Source organism: Ictidomys tridecemlineatus, chromosome 10, assembly GCF_052094955.1.
Source record: "Ictidomys tridecemlineatus isolate mIctTri1 chromosome 10, mIctTri1.hap1, whole genome shotgun sequence".
NCBI lineage: Eukaryota > Metazoa > Chordata > Mammalia > Rodentia > Sciuridae > Ictidomys > Ictidomys tridecemlineatus.
The window spans coordinates 41,981,293-41,994,517 of record NC_135486.1 but is presented as its reverse complement, the minus strand read 5'-3'; the positions used below and the strand labels follow the sequence as shown (position 1 = coordinate 41,994,517).

Sequence of the window (13,225 nt, the reverse complement as noted above, 5' to 3'; positions counted from 1 at the left end):
AAAGCAATTATTATTATACATAATGAAATACTAAAAAATGAATTGTTGCAGAATACTATAATTTTGATATATTAGATTGTTCAGATATTAGTTTAAACTTCAGAGGGTCTATTATAATATATTATAATGTGAAATAGCTCACTTACTGTCATGGTCTGAAGAGAACATCTTTCCCTCATCTTTCCCTATAATGGCCCCTACCGGCCCTCACCTGTAGAAGGAGATGTGTGACCTCAGTAATGGAGAATTCAATCCCAGGAGAGTGCAGGTTAGTAAAAATAACAATGAACTAAGACTTACTGAACATTTATTATGAAGCAGGTGCTCTGCTGAGCTCTACACACATAATCTTTGATATTATTCCATAAGCATCCTAAGTGTTGCTCTATTTTACAGAAGTAGAAACTGAGGTTAGACATTTGCCTGAAATGAAACCCTAAATGGCTACACTGAACCTCAAGTTTTGTTGGGTTTGCTGGGTTGACTGACATCCCAGTAGCTGTGTTAAACTGTTGTGCTATCTGGCCTGGGATCCCTCAATTTCCTCAGGCCCTGTAAACAAGTCAGTGGGAGCATTGGATTTATCTATCAAATAGCTAGAATAATCACACCAACACATTTCATTATTTCAGTGTATGAGTGGTGTGTGTGTGTGGGTGTGTGGGTGTGAGAGAGAGATGCTGGGATTGAACACAGGGCCTTTCACATTCTAGGCAAGCCTTCTCCCACTGAGCTACACTGGAGTCCTCATTAATATTTTTTATCTCAAGACTTTTCCAACTTTTGAATGGAACCAGCTGTCTCATAAAAGGCGACAAAGTGCATTCAAGCTGTCCTAAACCAGTGGGTGTTGAAGCCCTGGTAATCTCCCTCTGTCTCTCTCAGAGGCCTGAGACCAACTTCTCAGACAAGAACTAGAACAACTTCTGTAGCTCTTGGTGCAATTACATTAGATTTAGGGTAGGTTGCCCTGAAGATCATAGACCCTGAAATCCAACTACTTTCCTGTACTTGCCCCCTGGAAACAAAATGCACACCTTGTTTTTTATTTTGTTTTTATTGATTTGCTTGTGTTTTCTTTTTTGGTGCTGGACATTCAACCCAGGACATCAAGCCCTACCACTGAGTTACAAAACCAGACCCCAAATGGATCTTTTAAAAATATATTTGGAGTTTTTGATCCTTTTGATTTTATTTTTAAGATTGAAAAATATTAAGAATTTATCAATTTTACTGGAAAATATTTAATGCTAAAAATATTCAAGAGATGCATCAGAAAAAAAATCAGAGATTTTTACATTTTACATTCAGCCAATTTTCCTGCTCTTAATTGATTTCATTATTCATGTTTCCACACCCCAAACCTAGCTGATTTTTTTCTTAGCACTTATGCACTTCAAGAATGCATAGTTATTAATCAAAGGATCTATGTTCTCTACTTAGCCAAGCTATCCATGTTAAAAATCTTTTCATCTTCTCTCATAAATCAGTTCTTCCCGTTTCTTCATTATTCACATTACTAATGTCTAAATTCTTTCTAAATTGTCTGAGATGTTCAAAACTTCCCATTGTTAAAAATTTCACAGAAAGGGATACCTCACTTCCAGAGTAATGCCATCATGATTCCTAATTAAAGTTATTTAGACATGGACGTATTTTGCTTTTTGGTGCTCAACTCAAGTTTAATTCTAGGTTTCAAGATGGTTACTTTTTTGGTTTGGCTTCTTTATTAAGATTTCACTTCTGGCTAGTCTTTTTTGGGGGTCGGGGGGTACAGTAAGGTAACTTGGGATTGAATTCAGAGGCACTCAAGTACTGAGCCACATCTCCAGCCCTGTTTTGTATTTTATTTAGAGACAGGGTCTCACTGAGTTGCTTAGCATCTCGCTTTTGCTGAGGCTGGCTTTGAACTCACAATCCTCCTGCCTCCGCCTCCCAAGCCACTGGGATTACAAGTGTGAGCCGCCACGGTGCCCAGTTTATTACTCTTAATTCTGAATTAGGTTGAGATTCTAACAAAAATAAGACTAGCTGGATGTTTAAGAACCAAATAGAGCATGAGGACTGAAACATTCAATTAAACTTGTTCATCTCAATTCATCAGAATACCAAGAGCAGTGACTCTGGAGCTCCCGGATCTCTGGCTTCTCAGCATGGATGTAAACACAGGTCAAAGGATTGTTTTCAGGCTGCACTGACTCAGGAGTGCTCTCTGTCTCCCACATTTCCATGATGCCTAGGCCCACATGGATTTTACAGTATCTGAGTGTTGCTGGTTTCCCATATTTTTATGTGAAAATACCATATAATATTGTTGGCAAAATTTGGCATATAGCACCAAAATTTACAGTCATGCATTGCTTAGCCACAGGGATATATTATGAGAAGTGCATCACAAGGTGACTTCATCATTGTTTAAGCATCACAGAGTGGACTTATACCAACCTTGATGGTACGGGCCAGTGACCTGATGCAGACTGTATGCAGTTGAGAAACCCAGGAAACATGAGATTCATGAGGCTATTGCTGGCATAACATTACCTACTGTTTTATAGTAAATTCTTATTTTTTTAAGGAGTTCACTCTAAAAAAAATTAAAAGTATAGAACAGTAAATATATAAACCAATAATAGTCATTTATTATCATTATCAAGTTTTATTTACTTTACATGATCCTATGTGCCATTCTTTTATATGACTGGCACATAAGTTTTAGATAATAGGTTTTACATCAGCATCATCACAAACACCCAAATACTGTATTTCACCACCATGTTGCAATAGCTACAATATAAAGAGGCAATTGGAATTGTTCAGCTCCGTTATAATCTTCAGAAGTCACCCTCGTGTATGTGGTTCCATGTTGACCCAAAATGCCATTATGTAGCACATGCCTGTAAATAATTGTTGGTTAATACTTTACTATTTGGAAATTGATTGTTCAGTGGTCATTGTCTCCTTTCTCACTGTCTTCCTTTGTTGTGACATATAAATGTTATTATTTCTCTGAAAGGATGGGGATGAGAAATGAAAGGTAGTGAAGTAGGACTAGAAATCACTCTCAAGCCTCTTCCGTGTTTCGAGATCTGTGCCAACAGATGGTATGCCTTGTTACCATTTCTGTTCCTCAAATATTGGCACCAGCCTTCTGTGAATCTGGCACAAGTCACTCTGCAAAACACAAAGAAAACTCTATAAGTGATAGCCAGCCAAAATATTATTTGATTTCAATTGTAGATTTTAACTACCAAAGTTACTATTACCATGCTTGGCTATCAACAAGCAAGAATGAACTGTAAGTGAATCTCCCTTAGCAGAATCAACAAGCTAAAGTGGCAGTCTGGAGAATTAAATATTATCTAGGCCTAGATCTGACCTATTAAAAGAGTCAGCATATTAGGAAAGGATGTTTTTTTAGTCTGTTTTGTGTTGCTATAACAAAATATTTGAGATTGGATAATTGATATTGAGTAGAAATTTATTGGCTCCCAGTTCTGGAGCCTAGGAAGTCCAAGATGAAGGTACTGGTTTCTGGAAAGAGCTGGCTTGCTGTGTGATCATATGGTAAATGCAGAAAGGCAAGATCTCAAAGAGAGTGAATCCATTCTGCAAACTTTTTTCCTAATGTCATTAACCTACTCATGAAGGCAGAGTCCTCGTAATTTAAACATCTCTGTTAGGCCCCACCTCCCAATACCCCAATATTGGGAGGTTAAGTTTCTAATACATGAATTCTGAGAGACACATTTAAACCAATGCAGATGTTTTCCACTGATATGCAAGGTTACTTGCTACTAAATTGTGAGACAGAACTATTGTCTCTTATTAATAAGTTTGCCAACCAATTGGGAAGCATCATGGACATTCCCATTGAAATCCTGCTATCTCACAAAATATGAGATTTGGGAATATGATTTATGGGTAGGATGACTCTCTTTGGAATTAGAAATAATAATGTACCAATGCATCCAGTGATCATTGCAGACATAATTTTATGTCATCAAGTTAAGTATCTGTCTCTTCCCTGTATTTTTACTCAAATTATTTTCAATTACAACCAAATCATTAGTGTTCTTATTTAAGTCAGAAAAGAACATGTGAGACATAGTAAAGCTAAATTTTATGACAGGATATTGGGTATAATTAGTTGTTCCTGTAAGTTTTCAATTGTGCCCTTAAAATTAATTTCCCAAGAGTCAGTATCCACCTCTGGTCCATGTTCTTCATGAAGTAGCAGTTTCTAGTGTCCATTGGATATCTACTCAATAAAACCTTTATTAAATGGAAGTTCAAGAATTTGCGCCAAGATTCATCTGAATCTTCTGGGCCAGTCAGAATAAGAATATTACATTTATGATAATTAACATAACATTTCTTTGATTATTTAGGGTTGAGGTGTGTTCATAACTAACATGCAAAATTGAGATCTTTTTACATATAAGGTCTCAATGCATCCTACAAAATGTCCTTTTCATTTTACCTGATATGAAAATCATCTCCTAATCTCTTTCATCTGTCTTGTTCTGCAAAAGCATAAAGTTGAAAAACAAAATAGTTAACAGGTCTCATTAACTTTTTACTGAACAGCATTGCTGAATTGTTTAGTATATAATTCGGCACCATGTCCTTTGGAATGAAACACACATAAAACACATGGTAGAATCATTACTATCACACATCATACCAATAATACCCAATAATTATTTCATGTAACCCTCAAAGCAATCCTGCTAGATAGAAATACATTATCCCCACTTTTGAGATGAAAAAACAAGGCTCAACAACATTAACTAATCCCAAGTCCACAGAGCTTCTAAGAGGCAGAGTGAGGAATCAAATCTAGGATTGCATAATTTCAAAGTCTGTAGATTACTCCTTCCTCATTATTGTCTCTTTTGGGGGAACTACCAGTACAACCTAAAAGAAGAAACAGATAAGAACTTCTTGCAGCTGAATTAGAATCAATCTCATAACAATTTTTCAAATGCCCAGTTGAACTTTATATTCTATATGGAAGCAGATCTGCCAATCTGGGAACTCTGTTGGAAAGGAGGAAACACACTGTCCAGGAGGAGACAAGACAATAAAGTTCAGTATTATTGTCATAAAAAAGCAGCATCTCTGTCCTTGAACAAGCCCCTCAAGCCTCTATGTTTTTCCTGAACAACCAGCTAGAAGTAAAACCAAAATGGTAGGACCCTGAATACCTGAAGCCCTTTGAAGGGGGATCTGATTCAGAGGGGACATCAGAGAATCCCCGTCTTTCATAGGCAAAGGACAGCACTTGATCAGAGCACACTGTGGAAGTTGAGTTGGGGATCACTGAATGGCAAATGCCTTTTGCAGAACTTCCACCCAAGATGGTAACTGCACACCTTTGGTTTGTGCTGGGTTAAGTTAATCAAGACTTCTCTTTCTGTCCTTTAACTACTTTAGCTTTTTTCAGAATTCCAGGCAAGGACATGGGGAAGTCCATTCCTCACTAAGCAGTTCTGACAAGATTTTTGTCAAGAAAATTGAAATAGCCTGAGTAAAATTGTGACAGACAGAAATGATGACTTAAGGGTGCATTGAGGCACTGCTGTGACAAAACTGTCTCTCAATGATGGGGACAGCACTAACAACCCTAGTGGTCTAGCAGGAGGGGCTGAAAGCCTGCTCTTGTCAAGCTAAGGCTTCCAGCCAGCAGTACACAATCATAAGTCCTGTGAATGGTTCTGGCCCCACATCAAAGCATCAGCAAGTTCCCTGTTTCAAGACATTCAGCATAACACCCATGTCTCTCAGACTCCAAAGCAACAGTTTTCCAAGATTCTATCAGCTGTTTAATACTATCAGTTCTTGAATACTCTCAACTCATAACTGCAACTCCTTCTTAATGTATGTGCAGGTGTAGACTTGGTCGTTGCACACTGCAGAACAGTAACAAATTGTTCCTGTATACATATGGGAGAAGAGAAGGAAAAGGAGTTGTGATTTATTCTGCATTTTTTCATACTGCTGTTCAGAATAAAGAAATAAAGACATAAATAAAGGATTGTTCCTCCTTCCAGTCTGCCCATGCTCTCCAATCTGCCTTCCCTCCTATTCCTAAAGAAAGTAATTTAGGTCTATGCAGTCCCGATTCATTATAATCTGCATTTTTTTCCCTTCAACCCCAATCCTACCACTCCTATAAGAAAAAAGATTCCTCTCCATAATAAAGATTTAGAACAATTGTTTTTAGCTCATTTTTCAAGAGTATGAGCAAATACCAAAAATAAGAACAATTTTCTAGATTTTATATTAATTGCATTATAGAAGAACCTATTTTTTTCCCTTTTACCATATCAAGTACTCAGTCTATAGCTCACTTTGATAATTTTAGAATAGTTTCAGAATCAATATCAACTTAACCCTCTCAAGATAATGAGAAGACAGCCACAGATTGGGGAAGGATATTTGCAACATACAAATCTGATAAAAGATTATCCAAAATACACAATTCTTAAAACTCAACAAAAAGAAAATAAAAACCCCAATCAAAAAAATGGGTGAAAAACTTGAACAGTTACCTCACCAAAGAAGATACACAGGTGATAAATAATCATATGAGAAGAGATTCAACATCAAATGTCACTAGGGAATTATAAACTAAAACAGTAAGATACCACTATTTTATTTATTATGCCTCCAATTTGCTCTAGCAAAATACCTAAAGCTGGGCACTATATAAAGAAAAGGGATTTACCTGGCTCGCAGTTTTGAAGATTGAAAACGTCTGCAATTTTGTAGCCCTGTTAATTCAGCCTCTGGTGAGGGTCTCATGACAGATAGTATCATGATAGAAGTGCATATGAGACAAAGGGATTGTAAGACAAGATAGGAAGCCAGAGAGATTCAGGGGAGAAGCCTGCTCTTTTTATAACAGCTTGTTCTCACAGGAACTAACTAGATCCCACAAATACTACATTAATCACACCCAAGGACATGGCCCCAATGGCCTAAACTTCTTTGACTAGACTCTACCTCTTAAAGGTTTTCTCAACCTCTGAGACACAGTGGGGACCGAACTTTCAGCACATGAACCATGAAAGGACACATTCATGAAAGCCATATCCAAACCATAGCAACTAGCGCTTATTAAGATGGTTAATCCAAAACACTGAAAATACCAAACACTGGAGCAATAGGAACTCTCATTTCTACTGGAGAGAATACAAAATAATATAGCTACTATAGAAGAGAGTTTCTTACAGAACTACATAGAATCTTAAACATATTACAATACAATTCAGCAATCATGCTCCTGGGTATTTACCCAAATGAGTTGGAAACTTGTGTCTACACAAAAACCTGTACATGTGCATTTATATCAACTTCATTTATAATTGTCAAAACCTAGAAGCTGTTATGGTTTGAATCTTTAATGTTCCCCCAAAATCTCATGGCTCAGGCAGTGCAGGAATATTTAAAGGTGAGGAGAAATGGACTACAGGAGCTGTAAACTCATCAGTGGATTAATCCATTTTATAGAATAATAATTAGAATGGACTGTTGAGTGATAACTATAGGTAGGTAGGGCATGACTGGAGGAAATAGGCAACTGGGGGCATGTCCTTGGGGATTTTATCTTGCTTCCAATTCCTTTCTCTCTCCCTGCTTCCTGGTTGCCATGAGCTAGCAGCATATTTCCACCATGCACTTCCACCATGATATTCTGCCTCACCTTGGGCCCAGAGCAATGGAGTTGGCAGACCATGGACTGAGACCTCTGAAACTGTTGGTTCTAAATAAACTTTTACTCCTCTTAAGTGGTTCTTGTCAGGTATTTTGGTCACAATGATGGAAAACTGACTCACTCAGAAGCAACCAAGATGTCCTATGGTAGATGAGTGTATAAATAAAATATAGTACAACTAGACAATGGAATATTATGCATCATTAAAAAAGAAGTGAGCTACCCAGGCATAGTAGCACACACCTGTAATCCCAGCTACTCCAGAGATCAAGGCAGGAGAATCACAAGTTTGAGGCCAGCCTTCATACCTAAGCAACACTCGGTATCAAAATAAGAACATGAAAAAGGATGGAGATGGAGCTCAGTGGTAGAAAGCCCCTGAGTTCAATGCCAAGTGCTGTGCAAAAAAAGAAGGAGAAGAAGAATCATTGAGCTCTCAACTTATGAAATATATGGAATAATCTTAAATGCATATTACAATATGAAAACATTATGTGTTCTATGATTCCAACTACATGACATTCTGGACAAAGCAAAACTACATACACAGTAAAAAGATGAGTGATTGGGGATAGGGATGTGGCTCAAGTGGTAACATGCTCAACTGGCATGTGCAGGGGGCTGGGTTTGATCCTCAGCACCACATAAAAATAAAATAAAGATGTGTCCACCGAAAACTAAAAAAACTAAATATTAAAAATTTCTCTCTCTCTTTCTCTCTCTCTCTCTCTCTCAAGAAAGAAAAAAGAAATGACTGTGCCTGGAGCCAGGTAGAGACACTTCTCAAAAAAAAAAAAAAAAAAAGATGAGTGATTGTTAAGGGTCAGTGGATAAGAAGGGATTAAATAGGCAGAACATAGGAGATTTTTAGGGCTGTGAAACTATTGAGTATGATACTATAAAGGTATATTATTATATTAATTATTATATCTATTATTATATCATATTAATTATTATATATTATTATATTAATACATCTTATTATACATTTTTACAATCCCATAGAAAGCACTACATCAAGAGTGAATCCCAGGGGCACCAGTTTTGGACTCCCCACCTGTGTAAAGCAGTCTCTCTCTCTTTCTCTCTATCTCTCTCCCTCCCTCCTCCTCCTTTTATCCTTTAAATAAAACTTTTTGTTCTTAAAAAAAAGAGAGAGTTGGGCTGGGGCTGGCTGGGGCTCAGCAGTAGCACACTTGCCTGGCATGTGTAAGGCACTGGGTTTGATTCTCAGCACCGTGTATAAATAAATAAAGGTCTATCGACAACTGTAATAATTTTTTAAAAATGAGTGAATCCCAAATGTAAACTATGGACTTAGGTTAATAATAATGAGTCAATTTAGATATAACACTTATAAGAAATATACCACTGTGATGCTGAATGCTGATAGTTGAAGAGGTTGCATATGTGTGGGGGCAGAAGATATATGGGAACTCTATAATTTCTGTTCAGTTTTACTGTGAACTTAAAACTGCTCTAAAAAAATAAAGTCTATTTTTAAAAGAAGTAATCCACTTTCTTTAAGATTCTCTTGTGTCAATCTCTATGCAGGGCCTGTCTTAAATGTGATCTCAGATATAATGTCCTCACAACTACCCTGTGAAGCAACTATTATTACACTCCTCAGCTGGAGAAGCTGAGGCCAAGAGGGTATAAACATACTACTGTTAATCAAGAGGTGTGGGGTAGACAAGTTAGGGGAGAAAAATCTAGAGCCTCAGGACTCTTAAGCCCAGCACTCTAAAGGACACATTACCCCTCATTTCCTATGAATCTATTTCTCTAAAACTAAATTGTATAAAATTTTGTTTTATAGTTTATTATTCTTTGTAATGTTAGAAAGTTTTTGGAAGTCTCTTAAAGCAAAATTAAAGTCTAACTCTACACATAAAGTTTTAATATCTATGATCAGAGAACCTAAACACTTCCACCCATAAATGCATCAGGATGAAATAATGCCATAATAATAACAACGTTTTGCAATTTGAGGGCTTTTTTGAAGTACTTAAATTTCAATGGAGTAACTTATGGGTCTTCCAATTCCAAAGTGCCTACATCCTTCCTTTTGAAGAACAGTATTTTATACTATAAAATATATTTATATTTTATACTATAGAACACCCTTTGCTCACACTCCTGGCAAATAAGTGGTACAGAGTTGATTCTCAGCAATCAGTCAATCCAAATGCCTGATAGAACAAAGCCAGAAAACAAAAGCAACAAATGTGTTTGTCTGAATTACAGAAGACTGCCTCTCCTCACCTTCCTGAAATAATTGTGCACAGTGCCCTTAACATCCAAAGCTCATTAAAGCTCAAGTTCAGACTTGCTGGAAACCTCCTAATCCAGCCTGGGTCTCAACTTCCTGGCTTTTGCAAACCCACTGCACATCTGTATGCTAGAGCATAACATCTGTTGAGTCCTATATCACTTGAGGTTTTGAGATTCAAGCAACAGAAGTTGACTGTGACTGATAAGGTATGAAAAGAGAAGATGGGTATCAGGTAATCCCCAGAATTATGGGAATGACGGAGAACCAGACAGGAGGCCGTCTCCAGGAACAATGCCCCAAATCGTGAACAAAAGTGATATGAAGCGAAGATTGTGCCACCATCAAGACTTGGACCCTGCTGCTGTTTCCAGGCCAAACCCCAAGACTCACATTCATGGCTACAGCTCATGTTGACAGAAAGCTGGACAGAGTAAGCGCTAGCATTGTGTCATGAGCTTCTGGTTAGAAACGAGAGTGGGTGAATCTGGCTGGAAGATTCTTCGTTGCATGCCTGAGCCCTCATACAGAGGTCATCTCCAGGTTTCAAGGGGAAGGAGGTCTTTGACACATCCCAAAACTCATGAAAAAAAGAATCGTCCCCCCATTTTTTTTTTTTTGAGAGAGAGAGAGAGAGAGAGAGAGAGAGAGAGAGAGAGAGAGAGAGAGAAAGAGAGAATTTTTTAATATTTATTTTTTAGTTCTCGGCGGACACAACATCTTTGTTTGTATGTGGTGCTGAGGATCGAACCCGGGCCGCACGCATGCCAGGCGAGTGCGCTACCGCTTGAGCCACATCCCCAGCCCTCGTCCCAAAATTTAAAAATAAAATATCGTGTTTCCAATACAAATGGCAAATTCCCTAGCACAGTAAAAGAGTTATAATATCCCTAGTTTTGAGTTGAGAAAATGAGAGACATAGTACCTTATTTGAATTCATAATGAGCAAGCCAGGATTGAAATTTTCATGTTTCTGATCCCAAACTCAGGCACCTTCCACAAGCTTTGCTGCTACCCATTAAAATAAGAACTATCTGAATTTTATATTCTAAACAACGCAGTGATGATTTGTACACCAAAATTTCGGATACCTAAGAAAATTAGAACAGCATGAGCTGTTGATCGCATTTATTCAATAAAGGCTTGATAATCTCAAAATAATCACGACTGTCAAAGTATCAAATAAGCCACCTACTCTACTTTGTTTAAATATGGAAAAAATATTGAATCAAAATGGCATAATTTTAAATTTTTTTAATCATTTATTCCTTTTCCAACAAAGCATTAGAAAATCATCTGTGAGAGCAATTTGCTGTATTGACTGTCTTAATGTGGAGTTTTAGGTCTCTAGAATTAAAAAACACAAGTTCATTAAGCTGCAACTCAGTGCAAGGTATTGTTCTAGCACCGGGGAAGAAACAACCCATCTGCAATGAAGATGTTATAGGGAGCCGCTCACAGAACACTCAAAAGACTGAATTTAAAACAAATTAGATAACTTTATTTACCTGGACAGGGACTGTCACCCATAGAGACTTCTGCTCTGTGGGAAAACAGCAATTTCTTGGCCTGTATCTTGGGAATTTAGGGACAAAAACCACAGCTCAGGAACTTTCCTTAGCGTCATGCAAGCAAGTCAATCATAGAAGCTAAAATAGTAGTTAGCAGAGCAACCACATCTTGGGTTTAAGCAGGTGTTAGACAACTGTATCCCAGGTTCGAGCAGGTGGTTAGCAGGGACAAGAATCTACTTCAAAGTCTTGGGGTCACCAAGACCACCATATCCTTGGTTGAGTACCTTTTGTGTACAAAGTACAGAAGATACTCTCTCTCTCTCTCTCTCTCTCTCTCTCTCTCTCTCTCTCTCTCTCTCTCTCTCTCTCTCTCTCTCTCTCTCTCTCTCTATATATATATATATATATATATATATATATATATATATATATATATATATAATTTAGCAGAAAATAGCTTTCATTTTGTTTTCTCAGAAATAGGTCCTGCAGCCATCTCTTCTCAGGGGCGATAACAGAAAAACTAAGGTGGAATCCAGAACAGCTAAGATGGAGTCCCTATGGCCACACCTGTTTGCTCATAGTGACTCCATTCTTGCTACTGCAGCAAGGAGGGAACTATAACAAGTGATCAGGAAGTTTTGCCACAGCAATTGCTTTACATATCCAGTACTAGTAACTTATTGTATTATACCTTGTCTTACTTATCAAAATCTTATTCCTATAGTCTATAACCTATACCTATAACTTATTGATTGTATTGGTCAGTTCATACCACACACAACAAAGAAGTTTAAAGACTAGAAAGCAAGTCAGAGAAGGGAATACATAATCGCAACTTGGAAGTGATACCATGCTAGGAGGCTTCCTGGAGAAGGCTCCAAGTCATTAGGGAGGTCCCAGCATTGTTTCTTCAAAGTCTTCATCATGCCCCTATGGAAAAGCTCATGTGGGCTTTGCAAAGAGTTAGGTGTTCAGGATACAAAACAAACACAGTCTTCATAGCATGGTACTTAAATCCTGGAGAAAAAGACAGAAATTCAACAAATAATTGTGCTAACACTTTATTAAAAATAATTGCAAAATATAGCATCAATGAAACATTAGAATTTTATAAGAATTTGTATTAAGATACATCTATTATCATCTAACCAAGTTAGTGGGGAGGTGTTGGAAGACCAGAAGATCATTCTCCATGAGGTTTTTTTGTGTGTGTGTGTGTGTGTGTGTGTGTGTGTGTGCGTGTGTATGCAGATCTTTTCTTTGTCTCTTGTTGTTTTGGTTTGGCTTTTTTACTGTTTTGTTTGTTTTGCTGTGCTGGGGATCAAACCTAGGGCATTGAACTCATTAGCTAAGCACCTACCATTGAGCTATAGCCACCACACACACTCACACACACACACACACACACCTTTTCTCAGCTTTTATTCTATACTTTCCTTCCAAGGATGTTCATGTACTGAAGAGCTTTGTTCTGGAGTTATTGTTTACTGCCTGCTATAAAAGATTCAGGTTATCTGTGTTTCTGGGTCCTTTCCTTTCATGCAAACTACTACCTAAACAGGGGTAACCTAGTCTTCTTGGTAGCAGCTTATAGGCATTGAGACTTTGGACATTCACATGAAAAATACTGGTACTGTGCCCACTGGTACTGCTCTACACAATCTCTGTCTTCCACCAGCCTCCATGAAGCTATGGCAGAGAAGCAAGGTAAATATC

The 13,225-nt window shown here is 37.6% G+C and overlaps 1 long non-coding RNA gene across 1 annotated transcript in view; it reads right to left on the bottom strand.

Moving 5' to 3' along the window:
* Nucleotides 1-2,615: 2,615 nt before the first annotated feature.
* The window catches only part of LOC144367224 (uncharacterized), a 70,850-nt gene continuing 60,240 nt past the window's right edge, over nucleotides 2,616-13,225 (bottom strand). The window contains exons 2-3 of the long non-coding RNA XR_013426553.1: nucleotides 4,481-4,523; nucleotides 2,616-3,171 (exon numbers count right to left, since the gene is read on the bottom strand). This is a non-coding gene — a long non-coding RNA (uncharacterized LOC144367224). The remainder of the gene's footprint in view (nucleotides 3,172-4,480; nucleotides 4,524-13,225) is intronic.